The sequence below is a fragment of the Balaenoptera ricei genome, chromosome 15, assembly GCF_028023285.1.
Source record: "Balaenoptera ricei isolate mBalRic1 chromosome 15, mBalRic1.hap2, whole genome shotgun sequence".
Taxonomy (NCBI): domain Eukaryota; kingdom Metazoa; phylum Chordata; class Mammalia; order Artiodactyla; family Balaenopteridae; genus Balaenoptera; species Balaenoptera ricei.
The window spans coordinates 10858272-10881323 of record NC_082653.1 but is presented as its reverse complement, the minus strand read 5'-3'; the positions used below and the strand labels follow the sequence as shown (position 1 = coordinate 10881323).

At 40.7% G+C, this 23052-nt stretch overlaps 1 protein-coding gene and 1 long non-coding RNA gene across 4 annotated transcripts in view; one reads left to right on the top strand and one right to left on the bottom strand.

Annotated features, from left to right (window-relative positions):
* Positions 1 to 21340, bottom strand: part of ADNP (activity dependent neuroprotector homeobox) — a 29566-nt gene extending 8226 nt beyond the window's left edge. The window contains exons 1-3 of one of the 3 annotated variants that reach the window (XM_059898230.1): positions 21274 to 21338; positions 19080 to 19253; positions 17650 to 17721 (exon numbers count right to left, since the gene is read on the bottom strand). The gene's annotated coding sequence lies outside the window, so the exon portion shown is untranslated. Of the gene's footprint in view, positions 1 to 17649; positions 17722 to 19079; positions 19254 to 21273 lie in introns of all 3 variants that reach the window. The other 2 variants (XM_059898227.1, XM_059898228.1) reach the window with 2 other exon arrangements.
* A 182-nt stretch (positions 21341 to 21522) lies between these two features.
* On the top strand, positions 21523 to 22935 carry LOC132349658 (uncharacterized). Its single transcript, XR_009497716.1, has 3 exons — positions 21523 to 21549; positions 21872 to 21946; positions 22610 to 22935. It is a non-coding gene; the product is annotated as an uncharacterized LOC132349658 (long non-coding RNA).
* Positions 22936 to 23052: the final 117 nt, after the last annotated feature.

Sequence of the window (23052 nt, the reverse complement as noted above, 5' to 3'; positions counted from 1 at the left end):
TACTTAAAGCAGGCAGGCAAAATAAGTACTCTCTGATCTTTTCTATTTTTAACAGGACATTTTATATCACAGGTAACATGAATCTAATGTGGCACAATTCTGATTAGACTTTTAAAAAACTAGTTTGGTGATGAGCTTATTTAAAGTTGAGAATGAGGTTTATATACCAACCGATTACTTTAAAATCAAGTGTGAGTGCTTTTCTCCTTGTGATGTTGAACCTCTGAAAACAGAAAAATGTTCACCATTTCAGCATTATTACCACATAATTTTGAGTGCCAGGGGAAATAAGTTTTTGTTGTCTGGGAGCTACCCTGCGTATTGCTGTGGTATCCGTAAGTTTCTGCACACCACCCAAACGAAAGACAAGAATGGCTGTGTAACTTGCCCCCCAGCCAGCACCACACCTGGACAAAGGCACTCACTAATGCCACGGAATGAATGCTGAGACGGGAAAAGCCGGGCACTCAGCATCAGAGCAAATAATAACTGTTACAGACTTTAGGGGGTCCCTTTTGAAAAATGAAAAGCTTATGTGTGTATGAGGGACCTGAAAAATTATTTAAATGACCCAATACATTAAAGTAGAAATTTAGCTCCACTTTCCCAAGTTCCTTAAAAACAAAGGTTAAGAAAATAAAATTAATAAAACTTGGGCAGCTGAGAATTTGTATGGCTTCCAACGTGACCATAAATGTTTCCTACAAAATAGTGTAAAAACTAATCATCGACTTAATAATCCAAATAAATTTTGCAGAATGTAAAGTAGTTCTAAAAATCAAAAACAGGCAGAAACAAAAGCCAATGCATCTGGATTTAAAATTTAGTATTCAATACATGCAAATCTGGGTTTCTAATTAATCAAGGCTGTCACTGAATAATACCACTACCATCTGTAAACCACAATCATAAAGTCAACTAATCCACATGTAATAAGATATCATGTTACCTCACTTATTATTCAAATCCAAACATCAATATTAACTACGAAAACTGGAAAAAAAAATGAAGCCTACCAAAACAATCCCAGCAACTTCTAGAAATTCTAAATCTGGATATGTTACCAGAACTTAGTATACCTGAGGCCAAAAGATGAATGCAGTTCACTGCAAAACACATCCTCAGGATGGAACTCCTAGCTATGAAGCATGACTATGGTGTCCTCTGTACTCTCTGCCATCTAATAATCTGCATATCGTTTAGCTAACAGACTTAGAAGTCACTTCTGATACAAATTAGTGTGCATTCAAGGCCAAATCCATTATTCCTTGTGGAAATTTTATTGCTAAATTGTTCTGAACCATCTTTTTGATGGTTTTAAAAAAAATCAGTTAATAAACTGATTAAAAAGAAAAAACTAGGTTCGCACAAACTAGGTCATTTAGAGAGAACCACCTGATAGACAAATGTTTCAGAAATATAAGAAAAGTGTTCCAGAAATACAGGAAGTGTTATAGGCTAATTCTGAAGAGACCAGGCATCAAAATGAATGTCCATAAACACCCAATTCTGAAAAGAGACATTTTGTTTCTCCATTCATTTTATCAACTCTCCATGGGCCAAAATCCAGTTCTTCTGGAACATCCCGTGTGAATCCTGTTTCACTTCAGAGCACAGACGTGCCCCAGAGGCAGCCCCTTCTGGCTTTCCCTGCCTCCTGGATGAGCACAGCAAAACACACACACACAGATTTGGAAATGCCGCCCCCCCTTCTATACAGAAAACATCCTAGGGAGCCAAACTGCAGCTCAGGACAAAGGAAAACCCAGCTTCCTATGGAAAATACCAGGTGTTCTAAGTGCCCACCCACAGCTAACAAAGTTGTTTCAAGACCTCCAAGTGAAGCACCTCGCTGCTTCGTTGTACCCAATTTATCCACCTACGGTTCTGAAAAAGTAAGAATATGCTCTAAGGGAGCTTAGTTACAAAAAACTTATTTATAGAAGGTGATATTTCAGCAACAGAATAAATCTTGAGTTTACTTATTTGAGTTGAATTAAACAGGCTTATAAATAAAATAGTGACATTGCTTATTGGAAAATGCTACAAAAAAGTTATTTGTTCTATGATTAGCTAGGAGGAATCCAAGTTAAAGTTTACATCGGGACCTCCCTGGCAGTCCAGTAGTTAAGAATCCACACTTCTGCTACAGGGGGTGCGGGTTCGATCCCCGGTTGGGGAACGAAGATCCCGCGTGCCACGCAGTGCGGCCAAAAAAAAAGAGAAAAAGTTTACATTGAAAAATGTAGAATATTCCAAGTTAAGGTTATAACTGTCTTCATAAGCAGATTTCTGACATTTCTAATGACCTTGAGAATTCTATCGTCTGCCCCTTTCCCCAGATGGAGGCACCCTCCACGGAAGCCATTTCCAAGATTTTGTCCATCTGGAGCTAGAATAACACGTTCATATGCGTTAGCATCCTCAAAAGCACTTAAGAGATTCTTCTCGTTTTTCGCTTGTTAAATAAAACACTTCTCTCAGTATATAAAGCAGGTAAGTAGTATAGGAATATAATGAGCAAAGAAGGCTCCCTCCTACTCCCATCCTCCATTTCCTGTGTATACTTAAGCTTTTCTATGCCTGTAACAAGCCAAACGTTCCTTGTAAGAAAGTCTCCAACAAACTCTTATCAGTTAATGTTAGACATTATGGGTGATAAGAAAAAGAACTCAAGGGCCCTATGTTGTTTTTTTTTTTCAGCCCACCACCTGCTGTTAACAACTTCAAATCAACAGCTGCCTTCAGGGTTCACTGATGTTACCTATCTGATTCTTGGGGCCCACACCTTCCTATTTACTCTGTTCTTAACTGAGGGGTAAGGACAGAGTAAATAGGAAGTTGACTGCCTGAGATTAAGGGGTGTTCCTCACTTTTGAATAGGAAGAGATGAAAACAAATTCTTACAATCACTACTCTTAGGGAGGAAGATGTCTTACAATAATGTCAAAAATTGTCTAGAGATGGGCATTGAAAGGAATGCAGAAGGATGGGATTACTTTCCACATTTGTCCCCAGTGGCTAAACCTTTCTCTTAAGCCTCCTTGGCTATCAGCATGGCCATTTTGACCAGGTCAGCACCATTTTCCCAATACCAAGGAGAGCTCCCTTCAGCCAAACCATAAACTTCTCAGCTCATGGCATAAAAAAGGGAAAAACATCCAATTTAATAGAACGAAACCACTGTTCATCAATCATTTTTGGAGCACCCTGCCCATTAATGTGCTAGAAACAGAAAGTTGAACAGGACACAGCTCTTCCCCTTCAACAGTCCATCGCTTCTGGGGTATACAGCAGGCACTGGGTCACTGGAGTAAAGATGCTTGCTTCTCCCTGCCCAACTTCCTCTTGGAGCCACTCCTGCCGCAGTGGAGGCGCTGTCAGTTAAGAGGCCCTTCCTCCACCATGCATATGACACAGGTTAACCAATTAGTGTTCTATCTCTGCGGACACTGGTTAATACAGACCTGGACATGTGCCCCAAACAGGACGGACAGTGATGATGCGAAAAGCACAGAAAGGGAAACACTCCTGTTGATACTGCTTAAGGTCCTCAATCTAGCTGTGCCTGAAAGACAGCCCCCTTGAACCATCCCTCCCCCAAACTTTTCATAAACAAGAACAAACACATGATCACTTTTGCTTAAGTTTTGGTTCATGTTACTTGCAACCAAAAGTTCTGGTAGACCCACTGTGTAGTGGGACAGAGAAGAGGAAGTGAAGTGAAAAAGTAAGGGAAGATGGGGAATTTTATGCAAAACAATTATTCTTGTGAATTGGGACTAGTAGGAAGAATAGGAATTTGTCAGGGAGATACAGTTATTCTGAAAGAGGCGCTGGCCCATCGTTTCATTAATCAAGAACACTGTATGGAAGGAGTAAAACATTTTTGTAAATTCTGAAAGATTTTGGGGAAAGCTCAAACCCATTAATAATGGAGTTAACGTCTGCAAGTGTTTTATTAACTGAAGTTAAGTAACTTTTGGTTAAGCATATGCTACCTGATGAACTAGACTTAAATTATTGATTTTTGAGAATGATTTAAATTCACTGTTGAATAATTCAGCCACACTCCTTATCAATCTGCAAATTATACCCACACCTACTAATTAGGGCCAAAACATTAAAGTTTTACCAATAATCCCGGCCAAATTCCCACTCAGAAAGCAATTCCTTCCTCAGAAAGCAAGAGTCAGATGGCTGAAATGAAAATCTGACATCTGTAGCCATGATGACTTAAAACCATATAAAGTAGAATACGTTAAGACTGATCAAATACATGTACCTCTTTTCTCACCAAATACCAAAAGCAAAAGTACTCGTTTACACCAAGTACAAAGAGGGTAAATAAAGGCAGAGAGAACCTGTCTCACGAGGAAATAACTAGAGGCCGAATCTGTATAGGAGGACTGTACAAGGATGATGATACAACATCAATGACTGTGAACTTCATTTAGGCAAAGAGGTCATTAACTGAGAAATGTAATTATAATCATTTATGAAACCAGAGCTCTGCCAAAAGGCTTGGATCTAGTCAGGGGCTGTACTCCGGCTCATCTGGGTCAGGAAGATGGAGGGGAACCCAACAGATGACAGGACTAGTTTAGCAGGCTTAAGGCAAGATTTGCAGGACCTAATGTACCAATAGTCAATGGGGCTTGTCTGTGTATCGCAGTCCCTCTGCAAAGCCACCATATCAAGGATGGCATCATTTAGTCCCTGTTTTTAGGGGTAGAAGAAAAGTATTTATAACTGTGCCATCACAGAAAGTAAAAACAAAACAACAAAAAGAACTCCCATAAAACCCAATCTTAAACCTTTGACTAGGCACAGATAATCAAGCCAGGAGAAAAAAAAAAGCCTCCAAATCAAACTTCTACAGATTATATTTTAAACGACTCCAAGTATGGATCTAGCATGGCATTTTCCAGTATACAAATTCTTCATATTTTTACGTGCATTCTTGTATGTTTCAAGTTCCTAATAAGAACATATGGTGCTAATTTAACATGCCAGTAAATATGCCAGTAAATATGATAGTGTGTCCTAGTTTCCATCACCTGCAGGCATAACCCTGCTACCTTCTAATATTTGGGAACTGAAATTTGAACATATACCAGAATGACAACTACTGCATCAGTTATACTGTGAATGCAAATCTAGAATTTTCATAGAAAAAACATTTCTAACACTGTACTGAGAGCTAGACCAGGATAGATACTTCTTCCTGCTAAAACCTAAACACAAGTTACTTAGACTAAACCAGTGGTTTCTACCACCCCACCTGACCTTAAAGGGGTGAAATCCTTGTTTTTAAAGAAATCTTAGTTGAAATATAAAAAAGATAAAAAGTGGAGGGAGGGGCTCAGGTTGATGGAAAGAGGAAGAAGGAAAAGTTCTCCATTTCCAAGTAGCTCCTTGAAATAGTTACTTGTCTAAACTAAACTCATAATGCAAATTTATGCCAAGGTGGCAGACTACTGAAATGTAGAATCTGGACCTAGTGGACAGTCAACCAAAGCATGATGTTTGATGGCTACAGCAGAATTCCAATAGTTCACTGAAAATCTCCCCTAAATTACAGTTTGATCAGAATATGGTTATAGGAAGCCCACAGTAAGCCTAAGGATTAGAATATAGTATATACTCTGTTGTTTTTTAAACATTTCTACATTAAAGCTGGGAAGAAAGATACAGCCTCTCTGGAAATACCTTTTTGGTAGGGGGTGGGGGAGAATCAAAGGCTGGAAATGATGCCATTACTAGTCAAGAAAAAAGGCAGCAATATTTTCTAAGTTAATAAAAAATTAGGAAGACATTCAAACTACTACAGTATAAACAATTTCATTTTTGGTACATCATCAACCCAAATTAATATGTAAGAAATTCAGATCCTAAATACTTAAAACAATACTCCACTTAATGCTGGTGCAAGTATTTATATAATCCACCCTGGGGTTTAAGAGTCAGATATTTGAAGTTTCTTTAAACCACTGATCTAACTAAAAATATTAAGTTATGCTATTTTCTAAGAGACGCAGGCATTTTAAGAAGATTCTCACGAAGAGAATCAAAGCATCAGTTACTTCACTGCTACCCATGATGGCACTTAAAAAAATCTGTGATATCTCTGTGGATTTTGAACCCATTAAGTTAAAAACTATTTAGGCAGAAAGAAAAAAATCATTCCCATATTTCTGCTGTTCTCTCCTCCTGCCACCCCCTCAACAACATATTTAATACCTGTCAATATCACTCACTGAGTAAAAAAAAGTGTGGTCACTGTAAAACACTTTCTTTTTATAACCAGCAAGTGTTTATCTTTCCTGACTATTCTGGGATCCAAAGTGGTGAACACAGACACCTTATTTGCTTTTCAGGATGTCACTAGCCCTACATTTAAATTAAACCAGATGTAAAAAGCTTTATGTAATATTTGTATTTGAAAAAAAATGAACCTTGTAAAAGTCTTTCTAGAACAACCCTCCGATGAGTGAACACATCGAGACCCTAGAGCCTACATTCAGTCTGGAAGCAATCACCCTACTCAATCTTTTTCTAAAACACAGTCCTGAACAGAAGCAGCTTATCTTTCAATTTCCTATAAGGCTTTTGGCAAAAGACCTTCTGGATGCCACAGGCTCTTCACATAAAGGCAGCTCGGTCTCCTCCTTTTCCTCTCTTCCTCAATCCCAAATACCACGAAACAAGTAATTGTCTGACTATCCAGGGGCAGAATGCTCTTCTGGATTAGCAGATAAAACTGTGCAGCATGACAAAGGTAAAAAAGCAAAGTTTTAGTCTTCCCTCTCTTCCATCTCACCAGAAAATGTTCAGCAGTGTTGAGGCTAAAAAAGGGAGTATCTGGAAAGCCCAGAAGGATTAGAAAGAGAAACTACTTTGCCAATGAAGACACACTTACACCAAAAGCTAAATTTAAATAATGAACATCAATTATGTTGCTTAGGATAATCATATTAGAACACTGTTAATAAAGACAAGAAGCAGGCAGGAAATATAACTAATTTTTCTTCTGTTCTTAACTACTAACTGCATTAATTTTTTACTATTCTTTCAGTTTGGTAATAAAAGAAACCCAATTAACTGAGTAGAGTGTCAAATATAAAACTGCCTCCACTTCAGAAAAAAAAGGTTTTCTTCAAGTGTTTAACCAAATCAATTATTAAATTCCTTATAATTAAGTTTTCATAACTATTTCTTTGGTAGGCAGACTATATTTATGCAAGGCAAAATGAGTGTACTTATCTAAATACAGCATCCTGTACAAAAATGTTTTATCACAGTAATACTTTTGGCCACTTTCTATAAACAATGTGTGAATCCTTTCCACAAACAACCCTGCTCTAAGAGACTCTCTGCCTGATTACTTTGTGTGAGGGAAGCACAAACCCCACCAGGCAGCTTGTCCCACACTGGACGGCTCTGTTCACAAGTTTACTCTTTACAATGCTCTGTAACCTGCCCACAACTCTCAGTTCAGCTACAGACGTCTAATTACAAAGCCACCTAACAGCCTTGCAAGTTTTTAAGACACTTCCTCCTTCCCTCTCAAGACTTCCCCTTCTCCAAGTTAACCATGCTCAGTTCTTTTCTTCCTTCTGTTATCGCCTACGCCAATCTCCAATGAACAGGCTCCAGTTGGTCAATCTCTTTGGTGCCCTGAATAAACTGTTATTCCAGATGTGACATAATCAGGTCAAGTGGGACAACACTTCTCTAATTCTGGATATTATTTTTAAATTAATGCTCCTAAAAGGTGCATTTGTGTTGGTGGCAGCCACTTTACACGTATAACTACAATCAATCCTTTTTTTTTTTTTGCATATGTGCCGCCTTTTTCAGCATTAGCTGGTTTAGCTGATGAGAAAAAGATATGCTATTCTGAATCCATGTCTGGTTAGAAGAGAAATAACTATCAACAATCTTTAAGTATCTTCTCAATCGAAGGGGCATGAACATTCTAATTCCAAAATGAAAAAGAACAAAGTACACGCCTTAGGAAAGCCAAGAGATTGAGATTCATATTCCAACTAAAATCAGTTATGAAAAAGCAGCACTTTGAATCACTGAAAAGAACCTGGGGTTTTGCCTGATCTAAACTCTTCTCATTTTACAGATTAGCAACTGAGGTGAAGCAACTGGCTTAAGGGTGATGAGCGTGTCAGTGACAGAGCTGGGCCTCAAGGTCATCCCCAGACCTAGAATGCGGTGTTCTTCCCATTACCCATGCACATGAAGCTCTGATCTCTGACATTAATTAAAAGTAAACAACAGCATGTTATATACACACATCTGAAAGTGCCAGAACTTTAATACCCAAGGTTGAAATAACCATAAATAATTCAGCCAAAGCAGCTCAAGTGGAGATACGGAGATTAAGAATACACACACATATCTCAGGTCAGATGGTCCCATCGCATCCAAAGAAGTGAAACATAAACTCAGCTCTGAGACCACTTGCCCTAAAGCGCTTTTAACATCACCGTGGATGCCAACAGTCACTAGATGGTCACATCTGACGGATATCTTTCTATTTAAACTGTAATGGTAATATCTTTTTTTTTTATTAAAAAAAATTTTTTTTTAATGTTTTGGCTACACCGTGCGGCATGTGGGATCTTAGTTCCCTGACCAGGGATCAAACCCATACCCCCGTAGTGGAAGCGAGGAGTCTTAACCACTGGACCACCAGGGAAGTCCCTGTAATGGTAATATCTTGCAAAATGAAAACCACAATTTTAGAATCCTTCAATAAAACAATACCTTTTCAAAAAACAGATATATCCTACGTCTCTCCTATTGATAAGGAACCAGTTATCCATTATCAATACTCAAAGCATGGTCTTCTGAAAATTGCTTGGGAAAAGCAGAGGCTTTCATCTTTTCTTTTTCTAAAGGGCAGGGGTAGGCAGGAGACTAGTCGCCTCTCAACTAACTACCTCTTAGTCTCCTTTCCCCTGCCAAATTCCGTTCATTCTTGTTACAAAAGTAATTGAGAAATGAAAACATATGCCCACACAAAAACGTATACACTTATGTTCTCAGCAGTCTTCATAATATCCGAGAAGGAAAATCAACCCAAATCTCCATCAACTGATAAATGGTTAAGTAAAACATGGTATTGATACAATGGGATATGATTCAGCCATAAAAAGGAGTGAAATACTGATATATGCTCCAACATGATGAACCCTGAAAATATTATGCCAAGTGAAAAAAGTCAGTCACAAAAGGCCACTTATTGTACGATTCCGTTTATATGAAATATCTAGAATAGGCAAATCTCAGAGACAGAAAGGAGATTAAAGTTGCCTAGGGCTGGAGGAGATAGGCGGGGGGGAATAGAGGGTGATTGCCAAGGGGTACTGGGTTCTTTGTGAAGAAAATATTCTAAAATTAATTGTGGTGATAGGTGCACAACTCTGAATATACTAGAAAACATTGAATTATACACTTTAAATGGGTGAATTGTATGGTATACGAAAGATATCTTAAGCTGTTAAAAAAAAAAAAAAAGCAATTAGGCCTAGTATAAGATTACAAAGTGTAGATAAGGCGAAGAACACAAATAATTTTACCCAAAGACAATAGTAAATACTGGGGTATACTTATCCTTCCAGATTTTATGCATGCATAATTTTCTTAAACAAACAACAAAAGGAATAGATGTATTTCAGTATTTACTCAAGCAGCAAGAAAACCAATGTTGCTTGAAAATTTTATAAATTCATTTTTATTTTAAGAACTATGCTTTCCAATACAGCAGATACTAGCCACAAATGGCTATTAGGCCCTTAAAATGTGGCTAGTCTGAACTGAATTGAGGTGCTTTAAACTTTTATTGTGCTACCATCACCGCCATCCATCTCCACAACTCTTTTCACCTTGCAAAACTGAAACTTTATCTCCATTAAACAGTAACTCCCCGTTTCTCCCCACCCATCTGCACCTGGCAACCACCATTGTTTTGCCTCTGATTCTGACTACTCTAAGTACTTCACGTAAGTGGAATCAAAATATCTGTGCTTTTGTGACTACTTATTTTACCTAGCAACACCTTCAAGGTTTATCCAGTTGTAGCATCATGTCAGATTTTCCTTCCTTGTACAGCTGAATAATATTCCATGCTATGTATATATCACATTTATCCATTCACCTGTTGGACACTTTTCCGCCTTCAGCTATTGTGAATAATACTGCTATGAACATGGGTGTACAAGCATCTCTTCGAGACGCTGCTGCTGGATCACATGGTAATTCTGTGGTTCTACCATTTACACTCCCAACAGTGCACAGTGTTCCAGTTTCTTCACATCCTCACCAACACTTTTTTTTTTTGACAGTAACCATATTAATGGGTGTGAGATATATTTTCATTGTAGTTTTAGTTTGCATTTCCCTAATGACTAGTGATGTTGAGCATCTTTTCACGTGCTTTTGGGCCATTTATACATCATCTTTGCCCATTTGAGATACGCTTTTAAGCATAAAATATACTTAGGATTTCTAAGACTTAGTATGATAAAAATGCAAAATATCTCATAAATACCCTTCCAAAAATAGACTACATGTTGAAATGACAATACTTTGGATATATTGGATTAAAAATTAAAATTTAATTTTGTTTTTTAAAAAAGTAGCTACTGGAAACATGGATAAACCTCAAAGATATTATGCTAAGCAAAATAAACCAGTCACAAAAAGACAAATACTACATGATTACACTCATATGAGATACTAAGAGTAGTGAAATTCATAGAGACAGAAAGTAGAAGGGTGGTTGCCAAGGGCTGGTGGGGAGGGGAGAATGGGGATTTATTGTTTAATGGGGATAGTGTTTCTGTTTTGCAAGATGAAGAAAAGTTCTGGAGGTGGATAGTGGTAATTGCTGCACAACAATGTGAATATACTTAATGTCACAGAACTGTATACTTAAAAGTGGTTGGTTAACACGATAAATTAACTTTATGTTATGTATATTTTACCACAATTAAAAATAAAGTTAAAAAAAAAAAGTGGCTACTAGAAAATGTAAGACAAGAGTAGTGAATATGGAACCAGATAAGGCTGCTTGTAATTTTATCAGCAGGGCAGTCTGGGTTCAAAATCAGAGACATTTATCCCTGATGGGTCTCTTTGCCAAAACTATGAATATTAAGCATCTGTTAAGACTGTTTAAGATTCTTTTGAACAGGACAGATCCTCTAGAGCAAGTCCTGGATGTAACAGAACAACTTTGAAGGCCTTTACAAATTTCCAGACCATTTTGGACAATTTTAAACGAGTGACTCTATAGTAATATATCAACAGCCCCCAAACTGTTAAGCACTTAAAAAAAAAAAAAAAAAAATCTTAGTAGAGCATTCACTTTCCTGGCAAATCTGCTCCACTCCAAGAGGCCAGGAACAGAGGAATATATCACTTTTGTCAACGTCAAAGGCCCAAATTCACTCTGCCTTAACTAATAGTTTAATCCAGCTAGAGTTACTTTAATGAGAAGTTCAATTAGTTTTTAACTTTGCAAAATTGAAATGATTCTAGAGCATGAAGCAGCAGTACAGAAATGATTTTCACAGAATTTCCATGAATTAAATTTTCAAATCACCTTAAGTTTCTTTCAAAGAGTTACAGGATAGAACTGTAAAAGGGGAGAAGTCCCAGGAAAAATAAAACAGGAAGCCTTTTCAAAGGTAACAGAAAGATGAAAAATTTAATTTTAGCCCTTTAAGCAAGTTTTATTTTCTTTCACATTGGTGTGGCTCATTAATATCAAACCAAGAATCTAATGGGAAATAAAAAGCCTGGTTCACCACATTATCAATCACCAAAATTATAATGACACTGTGACTTAAAAGTTTTAATTTATTTTAAATGCTCATCACAGGTGATCTCAAGAGATTTAGTAAAATATGACCTGAAAGTATAATTCATACAACTGGTAAAGAGATATTTATGTCTTTAAATTAGAATCACTATGAATCATTTTTCAGCACAGATTAATTTTCCTGATCTCAACTGAGAGGCTAAATAGAACCCGTAAAATATGCAGGACGACAAGGATGCCATCTCACTATTCAAGGCAAAGAATGTCCATTACAAGGACCCTGACTGTTTTTTTTCCCCTGCTATATTCTCTAACACGTTCTTCATTGGCTGGCACATAGCAGGCACTCAGTAAGTGTAGAATGAATGAACAGTCCCTGCTTACAAAGGTCTTATAGAGATGACACCCCATAAATATATATAGGAAAAGATGCAATATGTCAGATGTGTCACAAACTAGATGCTCTGAGGCTTTGTAAGAGGGACAGTTCATTCTCAGCAGGGGCAGTCAGGAGAGGGCGGAAGTAGCTGTTGAGCTGGGGCCACTATGTTAGGTGGATAATCTGCACTCACTGCAAAAAAAAAGTCTCACTGGCACAGTTCCAGAGGTGGAAAAGCAAGGAGTTTTAGGAACTACTGCAGAGAGTCAGAATGGCTGCTCTGTCAAGCTTCTGAGTAGTAATGAATGACAAGGTTGGAAAGGCAGGATGGGGATAGAATGGAGGCCTTGAGTGTGAAGCTAGAGCCTGCTGCCATGTCTAGCAGGCACTGAGGAGATGCTGCAGGTACTGGAGTAGAGAAGTGATACAATTTTAATGGCACTTTGAGAGAATTAATCTGGTTGTGTTTGGCAGGTCCTATTAAAAAAGGTCTGGAGTAAGTAGATTAAGTAGAAGAGTGGATACCAGACCTAATCATTGTCAGAATCACCTGAGGGAGGTTACACCCATTCCAGACCTACCTACTCAATCTGAAACATCTGCAAAATAGCCAGAACTTTAGGTATAAGATAACAACATACTGAAATGATAGCACAAGGATGGGGAGAAAAAGTTCAAGTGTAAAGCCTATAGCCAACATCAAAATTTGTGTTTTCCAGTAGGAGGACTACACTGGTTTCATGAACAAATATTTAGGTTACCTCTCAGCCACGTGTAAAAATCTTTTCCCTCATAACTTTAAACTTCTATAATAAGTAGGGTGACATAGTACAGTAAAGCTTTCCCCTGCTGGAAAAGAAAGATGGTACAATGTAGTAAGAAAGAATACAGCTCTAGAGCTGGACAGATCTGTGTTTAAATCCTTGCTCTGCCACTTACTAGCTTTGTGACTCTAAAAATCTTACTTTACTTCTGGGGGTCTGTTTCCTATGGTATAACCAGTATAACACCATTCTACTGTTCAAATGTCAGAAGGATTAAATAAGATGATGCCAATACTTAAAGCAGTTATTACTATTATTACCTTAAACCAGGTCAGATACTGGAACAATCACTCTGAAAATTATGAGTTCATACCAGGATATAATCTTTTAAAAAGCACAGACTATCATTATTCCTGAGAATCAGATGTGGTTGCCACACATCTGTTCCTGTACACATTATAATGTGCATTTATACTTACACATAAGTGTGTTTTTTATATATTTGTGTGAGCCATTCATGTTAGAGTTAGCATATTAACTTTACAAGCTCTGTGGCACTTATAATGGTTATGCAACAGAACATTCACAAGTACCCAAAATAAACCTAGGTGACTTAGAAATATAAAGGTGTGACCTAGAGTTTGCTTATTAAATATATATATATATATTTATATAATATAAAATTTGGGTTACTCCTCTTTTAAGGCTTTCAGACGGAAAAATTAGTGCCTACAACTAGGAACTGTTATTATGGTTGCTGCTTATCCTGTTGCTTTTGAGTATTTAGGTTTCAGACAAGAACCCTAGCTGTGACCACCAGAACTTCTGGAACACTAATGGAACCAATGGTTTTCAGGGTGTACTTCTCAGAGTGTGCTGAGAGACTGTAAGAGATATATACAGATGGAGGGGAAGTTGACATTTGAGGGACAACGTGAAAGCTGACCCTTTAATCAGTTTTATATACTAGAGTTCACATAAAATTTTATTTGAAAGGGGGAAAGATGCCTCACTACTTAAAAAAAGACAAAAAGGATTGAGAACATCTCTAACATCCCAATCTAGCTTCAGGGAGACTGAGATGGGACGCATTTCCCAATTTACTCCATTTTAAATAGGCATTCCAGCAAGACATACTGTGGGAGTGATTCCAACACCATGCTGCCTACGTAAGAACTCCATAGGCTTAGCGCTGCTTGCTGTCAATACAGGTGAACAACCTGGCTTAAGAGAAGTGTGAAAAAGGGAAATCAATTAACGAGCAGGCCTAAGAGAACATCCAGATATGTCCATTTATAATCATTCCAGAAACATGCTACTGGTCTTCATCTAAATGGCCTAAAACAAAATGTAGGTTATTTTCAATCCTTTAAAAAGTTTTCCATGCTGTCTCAAAACTACTCGAAATAATTTTCCCATAGTAATGGGAAATATATTTCTCTCACCATTCTTGAACAACAAAATATGTAATTTATTTGAATCACCTTCTCACGTTTTTCTAAGCTATCTCCTAGAGTCAAGGCTTAAGCAAAAGCATTATTCTTAGAGCAGGTTTTGCCACTTGATGGCTCAATCCCTACACTTTCCGCAGAAGTTTTATTTATATTTTTCTGATCTCAAACCAGGATTCTAAGCACTCCCTGCATTAGGACACACCCAGTCTCAGTTCATCTCTTTCACAAGAGCAATAATTCTAATTGTTGACTTAAATGTACAGTTAATAAATTCCACCACATTTTCACTAGATAGAAGTTTCTTCAGATATATCAGGTTTCGAGAGACCACTCATATAGGTCCTCAATTGTTGCCAGCTCCCACCAGAAAAGGAAAACCTTACAGATTTTCAAGAGAAGCACAGGTTTCCACAAGCTCTTAAATGGGGCATAGAGGGTTCAGAAAAAGAAAAGGCAGAGGGCAAAAGCCAGCAATTATCTGTCTAAGCAAAAATAACTGCTCAGAGGAGAGAAGGAACAAGACTGCTCTAAACCAAAACACTGGGAAAAGCAATGGACATAAACAAACTTTCTTTTTAGATTCTTACACAGGCAACTTCAAACCTTATACAGTTGCTACTTCAACTAACTACCACCAGCACAATCCACCGGTAAAGAAGCTAGTGAAGCTAGTGAAGCTAGTGAAGCTAGTGAAGCTAGCTGCTTTAACTGCGGAGCCCACTTGGGATCCTTGGCTGTTAGCTGACATCCAAGCACAAAACATCACTAAGAAGTTATGAAGCACTCATTTGGGCCTTCATTAGCCAAACAGCTCACAGGGGCACTATAAAAGCCTGTGTTCCAAACACAGACCTGGGAACCAGCCCAGACATATTCCATGGCTCACTTCATCAATGCATGCAGTAGTGCCTTGATTTCCCTACTTGTGAAATCAGCCCGGAGAGAATTGAGAATGGTTTATGAAGTGCTTAGAAAATGACACCAGTATTATTAATATTATTTTATAATACCATAAAGGCCAGCAAGGGGGCCTTTACACTTATAGTTCATCCTTATTAAAGACATCAACCAAGTCGTATGCGAAGTGACAAACACAAACAACCCAAAGCTAAGTGACTCAATTACAAATCTATACCCTTACTGGAAAAGGAATTAGGATGTGGAGGGATTTATTTTTAATTCTAAGAGATGGTCAATGCAGGAGTCTCCTACAGATCATGCGCATGTTTTTGAATGATAACTCCATCTTAAACTGCGGCATATGTTCAGGACAGCCTTCCCTTGGTAATTCTATTCAAAGTCTTTTATACTCTTAATTTCCAAACCTTTATTTCTGGAACACTGCTAAAATTCTTGAGATATCAGGATTTCTCTCGCTGCTGTTTTGGAACTAAGCTAGGGATCAATAAAACCAAAGAGGACTGTGAGTGCATCTCAAAGAAGTCCTAAAGGCAAAGGACAGAACACATACATGGAGATGAGAGAACCAAGCACGGAAACAGTGAAAAAAATTTTGCATTTTACACGTATTAGAACAAAAATGTGCACCCCTAAATCAAAACTCACTTTACATAGTTGGCTCACATTTTATCTGTGACTTCCTATATATACACGCATATCCCCATATAATCAAGTTGATATATATATATATATCCCAATCTGAGAGGCCTGTTAATCTGTAGAGAGCCTTCTCTTTCCAGTGAGGCAGAATGTGGATTCTCACTTAAGCCGACCTCTAAACTGGCAGGCATCAAAGGTAGGTCATGACCAAAACAAAGGTATAAGGGGTACTAAGACAGTAAGAGACTGAGGGAGCACCATCATCCTTCTCCTCACTTTCTAATGGACAAGATCAGGCAAACAAACAACACCACCAAAAATGCAGTCACATGGAACTGTGGCCACTCATGCTGGGCAAAACATGGGTGGCTGTTTTATAGAGTGTCTCAACGATCAAGGTGGAAAGTGCCAACGTGTAAACAAGAAACAGCCTCTACATTCAAGATACCAATTCAGTTAATTAGTGTGGGGCTTTGGTTCCTACCAGTTTCAAACGCCAAGTTTCCAAACTAACAACATAAAATGTATATGCACATCAGCAAAACATGGCATTTGCCCCAGACCTAATACCACAAGTTCTCACAAAACTAGGGGAGGAAAAACTTTTGTAAGTTCATGTGATACTAATAACACATCAAGCTCTGTGAATCTAGCTAAAATTATTTACATAGGTGAGCAACATTTTTCTTAATGTTCATGCCTCTTAGGCAAGTAGATGAAAGTTACACTCTTGTGGAAAATATTTTACCTTCTGGAAGACATAACAGACTTTTTGACATTCTTTAAAAGTGAAAGTCCTTTGGAAGTCTAGGTTGAACAAGTAGCTCATTACACAACAGTACTGGGCACCTTGATGTAAACTACAAATTAGGTTCTAGTAAGAATTTCAAAAAAACTTTCGTAGTTTCACATCATTTTTAAAAAGTTTATCTAAGATTTAAACAGATTTAAAAAACCCCCGACATTTAATTCTGATTTTTTTCCCTGCACAAATGTATTGTTTCCAAACATTATCTCCAATATTTGCACCTTTTATTTGTATTTAATGTCATTTCAACACTAAAAAAGTGAACTGTATTTTATGTATACACCCACCCAACCATTAATAAAATCAAGGTCTACTACAACTTACGCAATTTGTTATTTATGCATGGTTCTCAAAAGAAAAAATACTACTTAAATTCTGAAGTTTTTCTTTTATTTTTTCCCTAAGTAGGGATCCCTACTTGCTCCTTTGTAACAGAATAGCTCTATCTTCCTTGTTAAACTGTAATTTTCACAATTAAATGTGAAGTCACAAAATGTGTACATCACCTTAAATATATTAACCACCAGATTGCTAAATATTTAACATTTCACAATTCTAAAAATTTTTAACATTTTCCAAAATTTACAAGTAGTTACTTTAATATATAATGTACCTAATATAATTATGCTTTCAGCAATCAAATATAAATAATAAATGTAGGCATGTATGTTAATAATAAAAATCAAAATTCATTTTTACTTGATAAAAGCCTACTGATTATTTGGGAGCAAGTACATGTTCACGGAAAGGTTTGTTCTGATCAGAGAATGTTCAAGGTTTTTAGAAGCTTAGCAACTCTTGAGACTGGGTCATCAAAATAACAATAATCAAGAACTTACTTGACACTTAGTCTGTTCAACATGGTGACGTTTTATTTTTAATATAAATAGTATTAGAACTTTTCCTGCACTCTGGTTTAAGGAAAAAAAGAGAAATTTAAGCAAAACAAATTCACAATGGATATGTTTAAAATCAGTGACTTTCAGAATAAACAGGAACAAGGGTCTTTAGAGATTCACAGCCCAATCTCCTCTATTTCCTACACAGAGACTATAAGAGCCAAAAAAGCAAAGATTTAGTTAGTTCGAAGTATAGCAGCCTCTAGTAAGGCAGTGTTAGGAAATTTTCAACAAGGGCCAAGACAAAGAAGGAACTTCTACTTAAAGTTCAATTAAATAGAATACCCATTCCCCACCCTCTAGTTAATTGAGGCTTTTTAATGAACCCTTACAAGTTTACCTAAATTCCAGCCTTCAAGTCCAATTTTTTCACTTTTTTGGGGGGGGTGGGGGTGGGGGGGAGGGAATGCCAAAATCAGGAAACATTTGAAATTGCAGAATATATGCTTTTTAAGAGCTCACAGTAAGTTTTCCCGTAGGGGGAAAATGGCTATTACCACTAAGGACATCGGTTAACATTATATCTTACATATAATTTGCTAAATCAAACAAAAGCACCTTCACAAACTTCACCTCCAACACACCCTCAAAGAAGAAATGGTATTCATATTACTAATTTAAAAAGCCGTATAATTCTATATCAAACACAAATTCAAGTCAAAATTATATCTACTTAACAAATACTAAAAAGTATTTAAAGATTACAAATAATACCCTTTAGATTATATATCTGATTCTTCTGATTACTAAACAAATTGTAAAAGCAATTAGTTAAGTCTCTAGTGGAATACCTGAACCAAGCTGCCTCCTTTTCACTCACCAAAATGTTACTTGGTAGCAAATGTCCAACGCAAATTCTCCCCTATGCACCAACTGGTTAGCTATGTATCAAAGAATACACCGGTTCATTTTCCCATAAATTTATCTTGGTGTATCTTTATAAAATACCTGCAACAAAGTCTTAAAAGTACCCTTAAGTATCAACAACCACTGTCCATCTTTGGTAGCAAGTACCTGTTCATGGAAAGGCCTGTTCTGATCAGAGAATCCTTAAGGTTTCTAAATGCTTAGCAACTCTTGAGATTGGGTCATCAAAATAGCAGTAACTGAATACTTAACAGACTTTATACACAAGAGTGCAGAATGCAAATGATTAAAACAATATTAGCAACTTCAAAATTTTCTCTTAAACAAGCCACAAGTCATTTCTCTGTTCAGAACCCACATCTGCAACCAGCTCTAACCGGTTCCTTGAGGAATGTGGCTAGGCTGAAATTTTGGAAGTGTTGGCTTTGGTGGTGACCAAGGAGGAAGAAGTCTCTGGCTTCCCTGTTGCTGCAGTTCCCACCCTCCAAAATGAATATACCCACCGGTGTGAATTGACAATGTGGTCCAAAGAGCAAGGCAGGAACGGAGTCCAGATCCTCAAAATGGTAGTACAGGGCATAACCACTAGGCCACCTATCAGTTCAGTACAAAAAGTACAACCCTGTGCATCATGGTGCAAAAGCTGGGGCCTAGGTTTCGCATTGTGCATCTCACACCTATGGAAATAACAAGAGGAGTAAAATCTATAGAAATCAACACACCCTAAGAAAGTGGGTGCTCACAGAAGACTGGTGTCAACACTTTTGCAAAGGCGGTTGGCTACTGAGATAATGAACAGCAACCGCCAAGTCCAATGTTGGAAAGAAAGAAAATTTTACAATCAACTCTGTTGAGTCTGACAATGAAGAACTCAACATGGGCTTTATGTTTACCAACAAGGCTTTGCAAATCATGACACCCATCTACATACTTATGAAAATTACTACCCCACTAAAATCTAACATCCCTCAAGGATTTTTAACTCTCAAAGAGTTGAAAAGGTTGGGGCCATGAAGAAGGGATGTAATCATCAATTCCCCCAAACCTGTTACTCTCAGGTTTTAAACTTTTCCCTTTACCATCTGACCTTGGGAAGATATGGTGACACATTCAAAGCTTAAGGTGGAAGAATTCCAGAGAAGGGGATATCTGTGTACCAAGGATGTGCCAAGATGATTCCTCAAGAACAAATGTGGATTGTCTAAGGGTCAACAGTTTTGAAAAAGTAAAAAGAGAGAACTTCTAAAACGCAGCGTGAATTCTTTAAAAGAAATAAAATCACTGCTCTTGACTCACTTGATCCTTCACCATGTTGCTGTCAGCTCACCAACTAAGAGTGTGCGAGTGTGTCTTGCTGGGTCCATTTTCCCATGGTCTGTAGAAGGCGCTGTGAAGCACATCCTGTTCTAGCTCTGGGGCCCTTCCCCCTCTGCAGCCTTACCCAGTGCAGGGAATGCGCCCCCTACTGACTCCAACACTCATCGCCTTTAGCCGACTTGGCTGCGGTGCATTTTGGGTGGGGGCTGGTATTTTCTTCAAGGCCATAAACCAGAAGCAACAATGCGGATTTATAAGGAAACTGTATCAAGCTACCCAGGAGTTTTTTTGTTTTTGTTTTTTTCCCCATTCTGAAGGTTCAAGACACTGGCACAAGAAGCATCAGGGGAAGAGATTGGGTGTGTGGGGATGGACAGCATCAAAATGGCAAACACAGGAAACAGTTTGGTTCTTTTCCCTCCTAAGCCTTTGTCTGAGAAATGGGGTTATGGCAAGAACTGTCCAGAGGAATTGGGAAGGCAAGAACATCAAGAAGACTCAGTGTGGGTATGTGTGTGGCTGAAAAGACTATTAGACCTTAGCGCCTGGTCTTGGGCAGAAGAGGAAGAGAAGCAATCGCGCCTTTTCCAGCAGACAGGCATCCAGGTTTGGGGGGAGGGGAAGGCAGGCAGGCAGCCCAGAGGAAAGAAGAGGTGAATAAAAGGGTGCTCAAAGAACTACTCCCCATTCATTGCACACACACACACAAAAAGAAAAAAGAAAAAAATCTTTCGCAGCTTTCTGGATTTCCATTTTTTACCGTCTTACTGCAAAGTTGGGGCTCAGAATGCTCACAAGAGGTCGTGCTGACCAGGCAGCTGCGATTGAGAAAAGGGGGTGGTGGAGGACTCCGTGGTCAGGATAGGAGGGGAGCTGGCTTGTTGGGGAGGAAGGATTGCACAGGGGAGGCAAAGACTTTCACTCCGTGCCATGCATGCTCCCCGCCCCCCAATCTCTTCCCCCCCTCCCCCGGCTAAAGGTGGGTAGACCTGGCAGAAGGCTCGTCCCAGGGATTGGGGGTGTGCGTGGGGGGCTCATTTTGGGCGGGGGGCGGGAGGAAGGGATTAGTTCCAGGGATGGGAGAAGCTCGATTCTTGCTGGGGGCGGGGTGGAGGGAGATGCCACTAGCCGCAAAAGCTCCGGCGGCCGGGGCGGCTGCTGGCCTCCGCGGGCTCACGGGGCGGGGAAGGGGGGTCGGGCTGCAGGAGGAGGCGCCCGGACCGCGGACCAAGAGCCCGGGTAGCGGTCCGCGCCGGGGCGGGCGCTCCCTCAGCACCGGAGTATGCAAAGGAGCGTGTGCGGCCGGAGGGCTGGCGGTCTCAACAATAATGCGCCCGCGGGGCCGGCCGTGGGTCCGCGCGCGGCGGCCGCCGGGCTTACCTTGACTCGGCCTCGAGGCGCGCGCGGGGCCGGCGTGCTCGGGGGCCGGGCGGCGGCGGCGGGCGGATGGCGGCGGCACGGCGCTGGCGGCGGCGAGGGCGCGCCCGGTGCCTCGTCGCGCTCCGGCTCGGCGGCCTCGGCGGGGTCCGGCTCGCGCCGCGGCCGCGGCTGCTGCCGGGGGGCGCGGCGGGCGCAGCAGAGCGGCGGGCGGCGGCGGCGGCGCGAGCGGCTCCCTCTAGTCCCCCGCGCGGGCGGCGGCGGCAGCGTCGTCGAGCGGTGCAGACAAAGGAGGGGCGGAGGGAGGAGACGGAGGGTGTGGGAGAGGCGGCTTCACCGGCGCGGGCAGGCGGGCGGCGACGGCCGCGCTCCTCTCACTCCTCAGCAGCGGGGACCGAGAGAGGGAGCTGTGTCTGAGGAGACGCCAAAATCCCCCTTAGCGCTGCCCGCGGGAGGGGGAGGGGGCACAAGATGGCGGCGGCCGGGGGGCGGGAGTTCAGTTCATGGATCCCGGCGGGCGGCGGAGGGGAGACCGGGCCGGCGGAGGCGGCGGCAGCAACGGGCGGGGGAGGGGGGCTGATCCCGCGTCTCCCCTCAGCAGACAATACAAGCGCCTCGGAGCAAGTCCCCGAACCTGCCCTAGCCAAAATGGCGGCCGAGAAAGAGCGGAAGTGACGTAAGTACCTCATTAGCATAAGAGGACTCATTGTCCAGCTAACTAGGGGGGGCAGTGGGAAACAGTACCCTTTCCCCCCCCATAGACAACTCCTGCTCCTACCTGTGCTTGCTCCTAACTTTTTCTGAGGGAGGGTGGCACCAGCACCCCCACCCCCACCTAAGGGACATTATATAATCCCCACTGAGGGGGAGCTCTCGCGAGAACCAAGAGGATTTTTGCCATTGACCCACTAGGAGGCGCCGCCGATAATGGCCGCAGTGCGCCTCCACGGCCCGTGTGCACGGCGGGCGCCTTCCTCTGGCCACAGCGCCGGCGGCGGAGGCACAAGCAGAGGGCCGCAGCACGCGCTGCACTCAGTCAGGTGGCCGCGCTGGGGATCCCTGCGCGGGCCCAGCTGGGCCTGGACTACATCTGGTGGGAGGGGGCGTGCGCACAGCCCCGCGGCTCCACGTGCTGGGAAGCCCGCGCGCTCGGGCTGGGCAGCAGCCGGAAGGGCAGACACACCTGGCCGGTCATGGTCATGCCCGACACCTCCTGCTTTAAATGAGGTGTGAGGGCCTCGTGCTTCACACACCGACTTGAGATGAGACCCAACCCCATGGATGGTTGACCCCTTGCGGGTGGGGTGGGCTATTCAGTGGACAAGCCTGCGTTTTACAGAAGGCCGGCTGTTGCCCTGGGGCTGGACATTCTTCCGAATCAGTGATGGACTCTTCTCTTTGGCCTGAAGAAAACAAGTGGGATCCCTAGCGTCTGAGGCCACTGGTCTAGTGAAGCCCAAGGATGAGAAATGATGTTGCCAGTGGGCCTCCACAAGATCCTTAAAAACCACAGACTGTAGTCCCAAGCCGTTAGTGCTCCCACAATTTGGACAGCATAGGACACAACGTGGGCCTCTGTAAATTTAGGTCAACCCCAACCAACACATTGTCTTCTCAACATTCTTGAACCCACCTTTTATAGTTGAGCACATTTGAGTGTCTATCACTGGCTAGACGTACTTAAAGTAATAAATGTCATTGTGAAGGATTAACCAAACCTGCTAAGATGTGCTCTGTACATCTTACACTTATCTTTTGCTGTTTCTCTAAATTTCATGTTAA